Genomic DNA, 14,269 nt, shown 5'->3' with positions numbered 1-14,269 from the left:
ATAATATAAAGTAGCGTGGTTAACAAAGTATAGTATAGATATCAGATTTTTAAACTTACTGTAGCTTTATAGCCTATTGCTAATCTATGAGCTTATTTTTCTTTAATTTTTTATTCATTCTTACAGTTGTTAAGATGATCTATGCTTGAATTAGTTTTACATTTGTATGTTCCTCATACAAAATATTCGTCAAATAAACGCTTTGTATTGTCTTCTTGTCTATAGTGTTAATATACTTTCTTCCTTTTTCATTCTTTAGCTAAATGGCTTTACTTTACTCAATCTACTTTAGTTATACTTCGTTGTTTAGGTATGCTACTTTGCTACGTTACCCCTTTATTATTTTAAAGCTCATAGCATATTCCTATTTTTCACTGATATAATGATGCTTTAAACGTGCCAAGCCTTATGAAAAAAAAAAAATAATTCAACACTCGTTTATATTCATGCTCCTATTTTGAAAAAAAGTGACATTTTTTTAAGAAGGTGGACATAATAGTTGTCTGATTACTTTAACTTTAGGGCCACCCTTGTATTCAGGTTTATATTAATGAAAGTTAAAAATATTGTCTTCATCTTCAAACTATATTCTCTACATATTGCAGGTTTTTAACTGAAAAAATTGTTTTATTCAAATATCCGTGGTCTTTCTAACTATAATTTAAAAAAAATTTAAAACAGTGATGAAGAGTTTAAATAAAATTAAGATCAATCGATAACAGAAATAATAATCATTGAAAATGAGAAAAAAAGTATCGGATAAAACTGTAATTTTGATTTTATTTGTCGTGAACATTTTATATTAAGTTAAGTTAAGACAAAAAAAATCGGTTCATGTTGTATCAAAATCTGTTGAAAAATCTTAAGGTTTGATTAATTCTATATATACCTCACACGCACGCACACACCATGTGCATGCACATGTTAGCTCACAGCCAATCACCCTATTTTCTTAGTTTATCTGAAAATGTGACTCTTTGTTGCATTATACAAACCTTTTTATATTTTAATGTAAAATATCTCAAAACAGCAATAAAAGAAGAACGATAAACTAAATTTAAAAAAATAATGATAATACATGTTAGAGATCCAATTTCGTCGAAAGAACTCTTAGATGGAACAGATAACACACATACATTCGCACGAACAGATTGAGAGAGAGACAGAAACGGCGAAAGAGAGAGAAAGATGCGTTTGTCAATGTCCTGTATTTCTATTCGGAAATTCCCTAAAAAATTTATACTATAAAATCTCGATGAATGACTTCTTATTCATTACTAAGCTTCCTTTATATAAAAAATCAAATAGCTGTCAAAGTCTTGATGCAATAACTTCTACGTACGAAAATGGAGAGGAAACCATTAAAATTATTAGTTGGAAACTATCGTTTATTCAATGTAATGTCACTGAAAATCTGCTGCATAATAATTTAAAAAAAGAAAGAAAGAAAAATTACTAAGACTCAGGAGATAGACGTATTTCATAACGTTTTTCTTATAAGTTTGGATATGCATACGTCTAATTATTATTTTTTTTTTCCAGCGAAAGTTACAGAATTCTTTAATTATGTAGCTCTAAATACATTTTACATAATACTTGCAAAATTTTTTAGTATGTAGTACGGGTGGGCACTGTGAGTAAAGTGACATTTATCTGAAGATTTACTATATAGGGGTAAATGACGCAATTATTGTGCAGGTACCAATCACTGCACACTTGTCAGTAATACAAAATGCGAAAAACAGAATGGAAAATTTTTGTGCTCATACATTGTAACACGTTTGGACATTAATAACGATTAATCAAGAATGATACTTTCCGTCATAAAATACAAATTTTTTTGTAGTAATTGGTGCACAGTAATTGAATCTGGACTTCAATATGAAAACCTTATAGATATACCGTCACAGTAAGTGGGGCGTAGTAATAGGTGGTGATTTCATAACCGTGCTCAGTAGTACAAGTAAGTGATATCAACACTCAAACAATCAGTGGTCAGTGGGTGCTCAGGTACCCAAACAAGAAGTTATACTTCTATGAAAAATAATAAATAAAGTGAAGTATCTTCTATGAAATAATATTTTATATAATCTACTGCGATTTATTGAATGAGGTGCAGTTACTGTTTTAACGAATTGATTATTGGGCGTGGTTTCAATACATATTTTAGTATTAAACAAGTAAAAAATTATAAAAAATATGTATCATAGATAATAAAAGTTTAAGTTAAAGCCATGTCACAACCCCCTGCTAGACTAGCAAGCATAAGACTGTGCGCTTTCATTGAATCTTTTGAGGATTCTAAAACAACTTCCTACCACCTACGCTGATTACATCTCTAACTTAACGCTTACATCTGTTACATACGCTCGTACGCTTTTTCGTAGTCACGTTTTTTATACATACAATGTATGTATATATAGAAGGGTAAGAAGAAACATCCTGTAGTACCACTTTATCTTAAATAGTGTCTAGTACATACATAGTTACGTGACAGTGAATATCGCTTCAAGACGTTTATCGCACATAGGTTTTTATGATGGATATTATTAAAACATCTAAGGTCCATTAATTGTAGCTTGAAGAAACCTATAAAAAATTGCAGATAAGTTAACTGTACCGTTTTTCATATGTTTAATTTAAAAAAATCTCAATTTGACAAGTAATTTTACAGAAGAATCACATAAAATTGCATTTATAAGAAAATGATGTGTAGAAATTTCCTAATTTTTTTTATAACAGATGAATATAAGATAAACCTATTCATTTCTTTGATATATCAATAAGTTATTTTTTTAATAAAATTAGAAACAAGAGTTTTAGTATCCATAAAAGCGTATGGATACGTATATCCATATGGGCAAAATAATTGCCAGCGTTGCTGCATATTTGCGCTCCTCTCATCTCTCTGAACTTTCATCCCACTAACTGTGATGAATGTCCTTGAGTCCTAAAACCACCTTAGTCACGAATAAAAAAATTTTGATGTAATAAAACAAAATAACAATCAATTAAGGTATTAAGAGAATCTTGTATGCCATAAATACTTTTTTATTGATTTTAAAATAAACAAATTGATAGAAATTAGATGAATATTTATTAATATACGGTAAAGCAGCCGCTAAAAAATAATTTTTACTGTGGTTTGAAAAAAATTATCTTGTTACATAAAAAACAATTGTTTAATTACATAAATAATTTATTATTTCATATTATGTTTCAAAAATGATTAACATAACAGAAAAAAGGTTTGTCGTTTCAATTACATAAGATGCTGCAGATGAAAATCAAAAGAACCTACTTAATTTTACATCGGAAAACATTGAGAAATAAATAATTTAGCACGTTCAGAAATTTCAGTGGGCAGTAATTAGGTAAAATGCCCTTATAGCGGCAAAACTACTTGCACTAATGAGCACTGAACAGCAACCATACCATTTTTAAAGTGAGTTAAATAACGCTCCATCGTTACGGCATGGTTGCTTCTCTAAGCTGGGACAGTTACGTTACTATTTAGAAGAGTTGAGTTGAAATGGAGGCATTTGATGCATGAGACATCTTATCAATTACTCAAAAACTTGCCTACAACATGAAAGTGCTATTAAGTATAATTTGTGTTACAAGTCCATGGAAACTGTAAATTATCAAATATATACACATAAAGCAACTTATTAGAATAAATGTATTTTACTTCTTTTAAGTGATGACAACAAGTTATCAAGCAATTATTGAAATATCGCATGCATCGAGTGCCACAACTGAACCTCTGCACTTCTAAGTACGAGAGCGCTTCTACATTACGCTATGAGAGGGCCACTATACTTCATTGGATGCAGAAGTGTTACAAAATTCCTCTTAATAAAGTAAACAAAAAAGGTTGTTAACAATAAAATAACCATTTACAAGGCCAATAATTATTAAAATATTATCTTTGACCGGAATCAGTACAGTAATAGCAAATGGTATGTACTGAAAAATAAATTTCGTCTTCCCTAAACTTGGATGGAATTAAAAAATTATTGCTCTGAGATAAAGGAGCTACCGATAGTCTAATTGAAATCAATTGAGTTCAACTAATACGTAACCCCAGATTCTTATTTAGTATCAGACTAAGCAGACGTGTAGACTGGGGATGAACCATTGAGCTTATAAAATTTTTGTACTGATAGGTGTACTATTAAACCAGTGTTGTCAATACTGCTTAGCTAAGTGATTTTAGCTACAAGTAGTTGCAGTGTTCATGGGGCAGCTTCGTAATGAAACGTATTAGAATCAAGTGCTTTCAATATAATTTATGTAAGCTAAATTATAGATTATTTAACAAGACTTTAAATGACACACACATCGTTTCCAGGATTTTTGCAGATTATAAATGAGAGTGCATTATATAAATGAATCAGCTACTTTAAAAAAAAAGGTAACTTGGATATTTAAACTTCATTAATTTAACCGTAAATATTGGCTACTTTTATTAATAAACACCATCCATTGTATAGAAAAAACATATTTTTAACATAGTTTCAAAGCAATAAATTGATAATTCACTGGAAAATCAACTAAGCAATCCAATATTAATCGTAATCCAATGTTATTTATATAAAACAACGTTTTGTATGGTGAACCATTTATGTATAAGTAATTATATAACATGTTTGTTTAAAAACTTAAAGAGTATTTGCATTTAAAACAATTCAATAATTTATAATAAAATTAATTCGATTAGTGACGTAGGAAAATTGGAACTACCTTCAAAATAGATATATTTAAATAGAGCACGCTAGAGGCCAAATCTTGCGATACGTCGATCGAGAGAGATTGTTGCCAGTAAAATCTTCAGGATTATTTAATTTAAGTGGTTTTTCTTTATGAATATTCAAAGTAGCTTATTAGAGTAGAAGACATGAGAACTTACTGGCTGTGTTTTCTCTTGCTCGGTGGATCCTATTGACTTACAGACTACCATACCCCTTGCATACTCTATTTTTATTTCTATATTACCTTTAACTTGATTGTTAAACTTCAGTACACCTTAAGGTCATTAATTTTTTTCCAGCATAACAGAAAGTATGACATAAACTTGAAAAATAGGTGTTTTTTTAATATGTAATCTTTAATTATTGACATTCATTTAAAAAATCTCAGGAAAATAATTAACGACTCTTTGGATGCATAATGGTAAAAGATCATGCATCATAAATTCAATGTGTATTATTTACATGATTTTCAGTTAGCCAAAAAGTTGGTTTTTAGTTGAATATTAAAAAAAAAAAATAGTATCCTTGACATGGTATGCAAAATATATCACATTGTCTTTTAAAAAATCATAAAATACAAGAAAAATAAATAACTATTGCCCTTTAATTTAATTCATGTTTTTTATATTTTCTTTAAGCTTGCACAATAAAAAGTCAAACTTTCTGATGTTAACCATTAAAAATGAACATGTTTAATTTTTAATCTTGACTAGGTAATAATTAAAAATTTGTAAATCAAGAATAATGCCCTATAAAATAAAAAAAATTTTAAATTTTGCAAAAACTATAACCAAATAAGTTTTAAGATCTTTTTTTCGGAACGTATTTATTCAGCGAGATTTTTACAAAGCTCTTCTAAACGTTACGGGTAAGTACAAAAATCATTAATAATAACATGAGATATTTATGCTATAAAAATTTTTTTATTTATTACTAAAAAATCAACTTTTTTATGAACATTCTAAAATTCTAATCACTTTTGGACTTAAACAAAAAAAAAATAATAATCAATTATTTCGTGGCTCCCTTTAACAAAGGAAATACAACATCATCTTTAAGAAAAATCACCGCTAAATTCTTCAGATAAAGGCAATGTGCTAACTCTTGAGTTATTTGGTGGTAGCAGTCCGATCGATTATAGTGCCAAAACTCAAAACAAAAAATTGCACTTCTGACAAAATTTCCAGTGCAATGATTGATTAGAAAAATGGCATGAGAATTTTATAAAACCAGATGATTGGTCTCTAAGACACAAAACTTGCGTGTTACTCGGGGATACGGCGCTTATCTTGATAAAAAAAAAAGGTTGAGCTATGAATGCAAAGTTAATTGGAAAAGTGAAACCATCGCTGTCCATTTTCTAAGTATTTTGTTGCTTCTTAGAAAACTCATATATCTTTAACGTTATCTTTTATTTGTATACCTACTTAAAAACAACCTTTAAATATGTAATAGTCACTGTTAAATATTTCTATAATTTTTGTCAGAAAATATCAGAAAATATTTTTAATACAAAATATTATTTTTATATTCTTGAATTATTGTTTTTAATACTTATGTGAAGTTATCACATAAGTTACAAATTTTGCCACAAATAAAATAAAGAAATAATTTTATTCAAAATAATATTGTAAATTATTATGCAGCACGAAAATTTTAAATCTCATAATTTTAACAAAACCATAAACTTCTTGAAACGTGTATTTTTTTCAATGAATAGTTTGTTAATAAGCGACACTTTTACTTTTGAATTATTTTCACAATCAGTCTACATAAATTTTAATTCTTTCGTTTTGCACTCTGGTAAAGATGTGTTATGTGGGAAAGAGATTAATAAGGAGATGAGTCATACACTGAAAGAAAAGTGGACCACTGTGTGGCTTTGTGCGATCGTATAGAGTGCCAATGTGACGTATAATTAATGGACCATAATAGTGAGCCAGCTAGTGATCCACTGGTGAAAGCTACAGAGTCCATTGTAGTACAGCAGTAGTGCTAGCCATGCAGGACAGTAGCTGAGTTATTACATGGTATGCTAGGTTATCCACTATGGGGCGTAGTACGTATACTCGTCTCTTTCTTTAGTATTTGTTGTATATAATCGAATAAGTAATATTAAAAATATGCATTAGAGTTAATTATACACAGTGTTTCAAGTGACCCTTATTTTAACGGTTGACAGTTTTTTTAACACACACATCGTACTCAAGTACCTTTGAGCAGAGGTATCGTAATAATTTTATTATTAACTATTAATAAACTTTATAGTTTCATGAATTAAAATGTCTATGTACAGTGTACAACTGCCTATAGATGCATTTTCTTGAGTACTGATTTTTCAATATTTAAAGTTGCAATGGTTATTGCAATTGCCAGTGTTAATTATCATATTCTTAAAAGAGCAAGAAGTAGAGATTATGTTCATGTAATGGTTAAGGCTATTTAATCATCTAAAAAATATGTATGCATACACATGTTTATAACATTTAAATAAATTAATGTATAAAGTTGGATTTAAGTCAATGTTGCGAAGGTACAGGAAAAATCTTTATTAAAAACAATATATTCTATATTATATCAAAATAAAATTGATCTAATATGATCGATAATTCTATTTTGAATAATAGTAATAAACTAAGTCTGTTTTGTCAATTTTCACTTTATATCAAATACGAAATTATTTAAAATTACATTTAAAGTAGTTTTATTTTCAATCCATCAAATCTATTATACCATTTGAGTTGACTTGTACCTGCTATAAATAGAGTACATATACATGCGTACGTCAGGATAAGGTTATTAGGTATCGATTGATATGTATATAATACACAAAAAGTTAAACGTGCAAGCAACAGTACGTGTACGTTTAGCGTACCGCTTTGTGGTTCGTTAATAGCTCTAGACTTCTGGCTCAACTCACGAGCCAGAGGAGTAGATCATCTGGCGATCCACTCATATGCGCCTACTGATCCGTTGTTGTGGTAGTTCAGCCGTGCCACTGAAGGGCACCGTGACACAGCATGATACACTTTTTTTTCAGTGTAGGAATATTTAGCGCTCATTACTTTGAAGATTTTTATTCGAGATATCGCTTTCATAAGGCAAGTTGGTGCGTGTGTTTCGTTTTAATGCTCGTTGTGTACTCCTCTGAAGGCCTCTTCCTTTACTCTCTTTCGGCTTCTCCTGGCCCCAAGTCCTCTTGTTACAAGATACAAGGAGAGGGAGCCTAGAGTCTCACCTATATTTATGTACGTTACATATCTGAGGCAGTGATGTCGTCACCCTCGGTGACGCTTAATCCTTGAATTTTTACAGTGTTGAATTTGTAAACTTGTTAGCATGTGTGTGTGTGTGTGTGTGTGTGTGTGCGTGCGTGCGCGCGCGCATGTATGTGTGTATATTGTGTCTGGTGTCTGTCTATGTACAATGCTGTGCTGTATTCTGTTGTCTGTGTTGTTTTTGTAGTTTAGTATTCCACACTCATTTATCCATTTCATTCTAGGGAGCCAATTTTCTCTAGACACTAATATTTTTTCCTTTCTAGTCATTCGGTCTTCTGTCATTGTATGCTCAGTGTGTGTATGTATGTTTATAACAATGTTACATACGTTAATTTGTTCGTTCATCTGAATTTAGAAAATTTTTTTCGATACAAATTTTTTATCAATATACGTTTAAGAGGAAAAAAAATTTTTTTTGTCTTCGTTCTATGGAATTCATTAATTCCCGATGCAGTCAAGCAACTCCTAACGCTCATAGCTATTTATTTTCTTATTGGTTTCGATCAAGTATTCTGATTTACAATACTTCTATTGAATACAATATACTTGTAATTCAATATGGTAAATGTTTATTTATAAATTATTATAAAAGTAATTTTATACAATCTTATCACGATCAATTAAAAAAAAAGTAAATTTTTCTTTAAAAAAATTTTTCTTAAAGTCTCTGTCCTACGGACTGCGCCCCCTAAAACAGTCGAGCGACTTTTGGCTCTCATACCTACTTACTTTCTGATTGATTTAGTTCATGCATTGTAATTAACGATTATTTTGTCCAATATGGCGTATTCGTAGCTAGACATTTGTTAGCTTTTTGTTTATCTATCAGTTATTGTTATAATTATTAAATAAATATTGATGATTTATTAATCTATTTCTTACATATATATTAACTGAACACAACTTTTTCTTCATTACGTATTTTAGAGAACAAAAACTTTTTCCTTATTCTTGTACAATGGACTATGCCCGCTAATATTGTTGATTGACTCCTGGCGCTCGTCCTAGCTTTGTCATAAACTTTAATCATATGTCGTGGCCAATGACAATTCTATCACATGCCTGAAGGGCTGCAGTTACCGCTATGCTTGGGGTTGTATTATTGGCATGGTTAGAACAGCTGCCAATTCTTGCGTTTCTTCTGGACTCTTTTGGTTTCCTGCAAACATTCTGTAACACGTTAATAGTGAGGTCCTTCGACGGAGAAGGCATTTATATTTAAGAAATAGAAGCCCCATTCCTGCAATTATAAACCCCGCCATTAGGTATACAAGCCATTTAAAATTCAAAACTTCTTTTCGTGTTTGTTAAATTTTGGTGAGCCCGCAGGCTTTTTTAATAATCTTCCGTAAGGGTGTTCCATCAGCTAATGGGTTAGTTCTGAAGTATCTTTGCCTATCAATTAGCTTAAATTCCAAGTGTGATAAAGGTATGTTGGCACCGATTGAGATCTCCTTATCTTTGAATGTTCCTTCTAACTCTTTCAAGATCTCAATAATATTTAAATAAGCCATTCCAAAGTAAGTAGTGTTTAGCCTTTCGTCTAAGTTTAACGGAGCTGCTATGCGTACGTTTATATTGTGAGCAGCACAGCCTGTATTAAGCCGTTGAATGCCCGTGTTTTTGTATGAAATTGTTCTATGTTTTGAGATCTGGCACTCTATAAATGGTAGCTCTTTTGTACTGCTGTTAAAGCCCGAAGGTTTGGAGCATGGAATCGGGTCCAGTGTTTCGCACGAATGGTGTTGCCTTATTTTTCTTATTGGTTTCGTACGTTGGCAGATAAATAGCTTGCGCAGTTCCTTACAGCTAAAAACTTCGAGAGCTTTTATAGCCATGTATGTATTAATTTTCTTATTTATGGCCATATATTTATACTCTGGCCATATATAAGCATAAGTATTTAAACTGTTTAAATCTCCCTGCTTTATTAGCAAAGTCAGAATCCTGTATAAATCGGTGTAGTCTTTATCTAGCAGTAGGATGCTTGTATGGTATACTAAGTGATTGTTCTGTTTTAGAATTTTTGATTTCTAATTTTTTATTTTGAACTAATCTTAGATCCTGCATCTGTGAAAATCAGCTCGTGTCTGGATAGTTTTGTTGGTATCTTGGAGATATTCAAAACTGCCGGTAAGATCAGCCTTAGATGTACTAGTTCTATTGCCGCAAAGAGGACTGCATTTGTTATGGAGACACAATCTGCCAGTTACTGCCTCACCCCTCTATTCAGTACTGCAATTGTTAAACCGTCTATTTTTATAGGTCATTTATGTTTTTCACCATACCTATATCCGCTTCAATTTTTCCATCCTATTTTCTACATTACAGACTCTTTTAGACATTATTTCTGTTTATGTATCCAGAAGTTTTGCAAGATTGTGTGTATTATTTTTATTTGAGTTGAGCGTATCTGTTAACGCTTCAAAATCGTCACCGTCTAATGTACCTAACAGAGATCTTAGGATTATCTCCTGGGTTATTATTGTTCTTTTAAGTCAGTTGTTGATTCCCTGTAGCAGGTTTATCAATTACCTGTAGGACTTCCGTTGTTTCATCGTTTATCGTTAGCAGTCTTTACCTCTGAGCCGCTTTAGGCGCTAGTAATTCGCTTTTTCCCACAATTGTCTGCATATTGAACTTAGTTTGGATCCTAGCGAGAGGTGCAACAATAAGTCTATTTTTTGTATAGTTTCCAATTTGTGCTGATTGTAGCCAATATAGAAACTTTTCCCGTGATTAATCCTAAATTATTTTTTATCTGTGATATCGACCACTGTAGCTGGTCTAGTAGTTCCAATTGTGCCATGCAATACATAATACTGTTAGCTATTTGTTGTGGACCCTGGTTCCTATCTACGGGCATACGTTTTAGTCCCGGTGCTGAATATCTGCTCTTACACTATTTATACTCCATTAATAGCTGCTAATTTAAGTGTATTACCGTGTGTACCATACCTTTCATTTTATCTTCCCCCTTTTTTTTAAATCAGCGTTAAGCTGCGAGTGTGGATCTCTCTTAACACAAAAAATTTATAATTATAGTCGTATCTTTTAATTATCTTTCAGCTGGCCGCTTGATAGGGTGAGACCAAATATAACTATAAAGATCCAGAAAAAAAAGTTTCCGGCTGAGTCAGATAGTATTTCTGAAAAGTTGGCCAGAATGCTACCAGGTTGTCCGCATTCACAAGTCTCCTTTCGCATTTTATCTCTTGGACATTCCAACCACCCATCTAGTAGTGTAGTGGTCTCCGATATGACATTAAGCTTATTTTCTTCTTCTTCTTTGTTATCATGTTTATCTGAGTTTTTCTCCTTATTCTAGCTGTGTAAAAAAATATTCGCCTCCCTTTTTATCTTTGATGCCACGCTTTATACAGGTATAGTCTCGTTATGCTTCCATACGCCAATCCTTATAGCTGACCTACCATCTACATCACATCTTTTAATATCGATCTTTACTTTGACTTGAAGGTTATTGAATTTGCTTTCCAATAAATCACGTATATCTAACTCCTTTTGTGCTTCCATGTCCATTGAATTATTTGTGGTGTGCCTGAAAAGTACGGTCTTTGCCTGCGTAACGTATCGAGTTATTATTTGCATGCTTTCTAAAATTTAACTTGACTCTCTAGTATTTCGGATATACTTGTAGGTTTTATCTTCTTTTTATAACCTGACTCTTTTATTAAGTAGCCGAACTTTCCATTTGTTGGCCCTTGTAAAATGGGCTTTTCTTTTCCTATGGTTAGTACCGTTACGGCATTCTCGACTCTTGGCACTTACCAACCCTGTCTAACGTCGTTATGCATGATATCTTAGCTATCTCTTTATCTCTTGGTCCTTTCCCTTTTTCTTCCTCGACGTTATCTGACATTTTTGGGGTTGTACATTCGAATTTTACCTTTACTATTTTTACCTGCATTTTTTTTCTTTGTTGCTCAAACTTTAAAAACTCTAGCCGGGGGTTTATCGTTGCTTCATTCCCCTGTATTTTCCTGTTTGTTGGCTAGTTTATTTAGCTCTTGTCTAAGATGTTCTAAGTTTGTTTTTTCTTTGTGTATTATCAGGTTGCTTGAAATCGCATCAGGTGGTCTGTTTGTTATGCCAAAGTAGTGTATAACTTCAAATTTATAACCTTGAAGTTCTGCTTTAAGTTTATTTAACCGAATGTTTAGTTTCTTTGATGAGTTGAATGGCTCCAGCAACTGCTTGTTATATGTAAGATAACGAAGCTCGCTTTCTTTCAAACATTGTGACGTATATTTTACGGCCTGTCCTTTCCTATTTTACTCTAACCGACGATTGTACCCAGTGCAAGGTCCCATGCATCTGTCGACACGATAATGGATTTTTCCAAGTATGGGATCTTGAGTTCAGGTGCACTACGCAGTATGTCTACAAGGGTTTTGAACATCGGCTTCTCTTGGTTAACTACTGGTCCCCACCCGGTTGTTGTCATGTAGGCTCTGCACTTGGACTTACTGGTATTGTGTGCCGTAAACTAAGGTCGCTTTCGATTTTGAGTGTGTCTATCGTTGCTTCATAGAGGGTATTTGGGTTCAAACTTGTAATTTTGCACTTAAATGTTAGGTGCAGGTTATACGTAAATTATTTGACTGCTTCCGCTTTCACACATTTTCGTAAGAACTTGTTTTTGAATTGGAAATAGGCTTAGATTTGAATTGTGTAGCATCGTCAGCCAATTATACAGTTGTTGCATCCTCCCGCCGTAGTTTTCTGTTGATTCCTAATTTTGTTATTTTATTATCATTCTTTCATCACGTGGGCTTATTGTATCTCAAGAGATAACGCTTCTGGTCCCTTTTATTAGCCTTATCTACTCTAGACGTTATGCCCAGATCTTGATATTTGGTCCCATTTACCTAGCTGCAACAGCATAGAAAGAACAGAAGATAGAAATTTTATCTCTTTTTGGTGCCTGTCCTGCTTTATAATGTTTTTTTTATTAAAACACCGTTTTTTTCTCTCTCAAGTGTCTGAAACTTTCTGTTTCATCCGACTAATTGAATTCTTGCGTTGTAAATAAAGTATATTCCGCTTAGCTTCGGAAGTATTCTATGATATGAGTCATTTCCCCAAAATAAATTTTTCTCAGGATAATGCATATGTAAGCTCATTTTTTTCGTGTAACTTTTGTTTTGGTTTAAAAAAACAAAAACAAAAAAAACCACATAAACAGAAGGAACGGACGAAATAATAAATATATAAAAAAATTTTATCAATCTTACCCTGCTTAATAAGGGCTTCTCCTTCTGCATTACCTGGAGAGTAAGGGGTAAAAATTATTTTATTAAATTAGTAATTAGTACCTCCGTTCTGCCATCTTCTGAGCTATTGTCACCGTTGCTAGTAGAATATGCCCGGTGATGTCATCTTTAATTAGATCCTCAACCTCTCGATTTTGAATTGTTTTATTCTCGTGGCACTACACTATGGATTCTTCTAAGTAAAATTTTATTTTCCTGAAGCTAAAAAAGTTAGAAAAGAAGTTGGAGTCCTACCGTACCCTACACTTAGCACAAAACTGTTACGTGGGAAAGAGATAGGTAAGAAAAATAATGTACACAACTTGGACACACGCATACAACCACCACACCCTTCGAGTGCTTATGTTTGTACTTTGTTCTATCTACCATCTCTAAAGCTTTTTTTAAAGTCATAAAGGCGTCATGTTCTATTATCAAATCAACTTCCCGTGATTTTTTTTCTATGTTTGAACTAAACAAATGCAATTTCGATATTATTTTAATCCAAACTTCAGCGAAACGTTCTACAACTAGTCATTTTTTCTGAGAGTACTGCTGACGTATTGCTAGTCCATGTTATTGACAACTTTTTTTTGTGATAAAAAGTAGTAATGATTGTTTAGTACCACTCCACAAGTAAATTCTATAACTGTTTTTACATATAATTTGGAAAAAAAATTTTTTTTTATTGAATTGGAAATACATCGAACCTAATATATGTTTACAGAATAAGATTTTCTCAGTGTTATCTATGAAAATGAATTATGAGCAAGCTCAACTGCCAGAGTACAGCAGGACAAGATGCTACCTAGAGATATAGATATATTATTTAAACGCGGATTATTGGTTTATCTATCATAGCGTCTCGCCAATACACTTTCATTGTTACTTGTATGTGAGAGAGCGGGAGATTTTTAATTTAAAGGATGAATGAGGAAATTTCCAAAGAGAACTATTATGG

At 32.0% G+C, this 14,269-nt stretch overlaps 1 protein-coding gene across 6 annotated transcripts in view; it reads left to right on the top strand.

Annotated features, from left to right (window-relative positions):
* Positions 1 to 14,269, top strand: part of LOC106638943 (DDB1- and CUL4-associated factor 6) — a 302,245-nt gene that overhangs the window by 220,156 nt on the left and 67,820 nt on the right. The window lies entirely within an intron of this gene.

The sequence above is a fragment of the Copidosoma floridanum genome, unplaced genomic scaffold (assembly GCF_036245765.1).
Source record: "Copidosoma floridanum isolate Cflo_tuat_1 unplaced genomic scaffold, Cflo_Japanese_pri ptg000030l, whole genome shotgun sequence".
NCBI lineage: Eukaryota > Metazoa > Arthropoda > Insecta > Hymenoptera > Encyrtidae > Copidosoma > Copidosoma floridanum.
The sequence above is the reverse complement of the archived record's forward strand: the minus strand, read 5'-3'. Positions and strand labels throughout refer to the sequence as shown.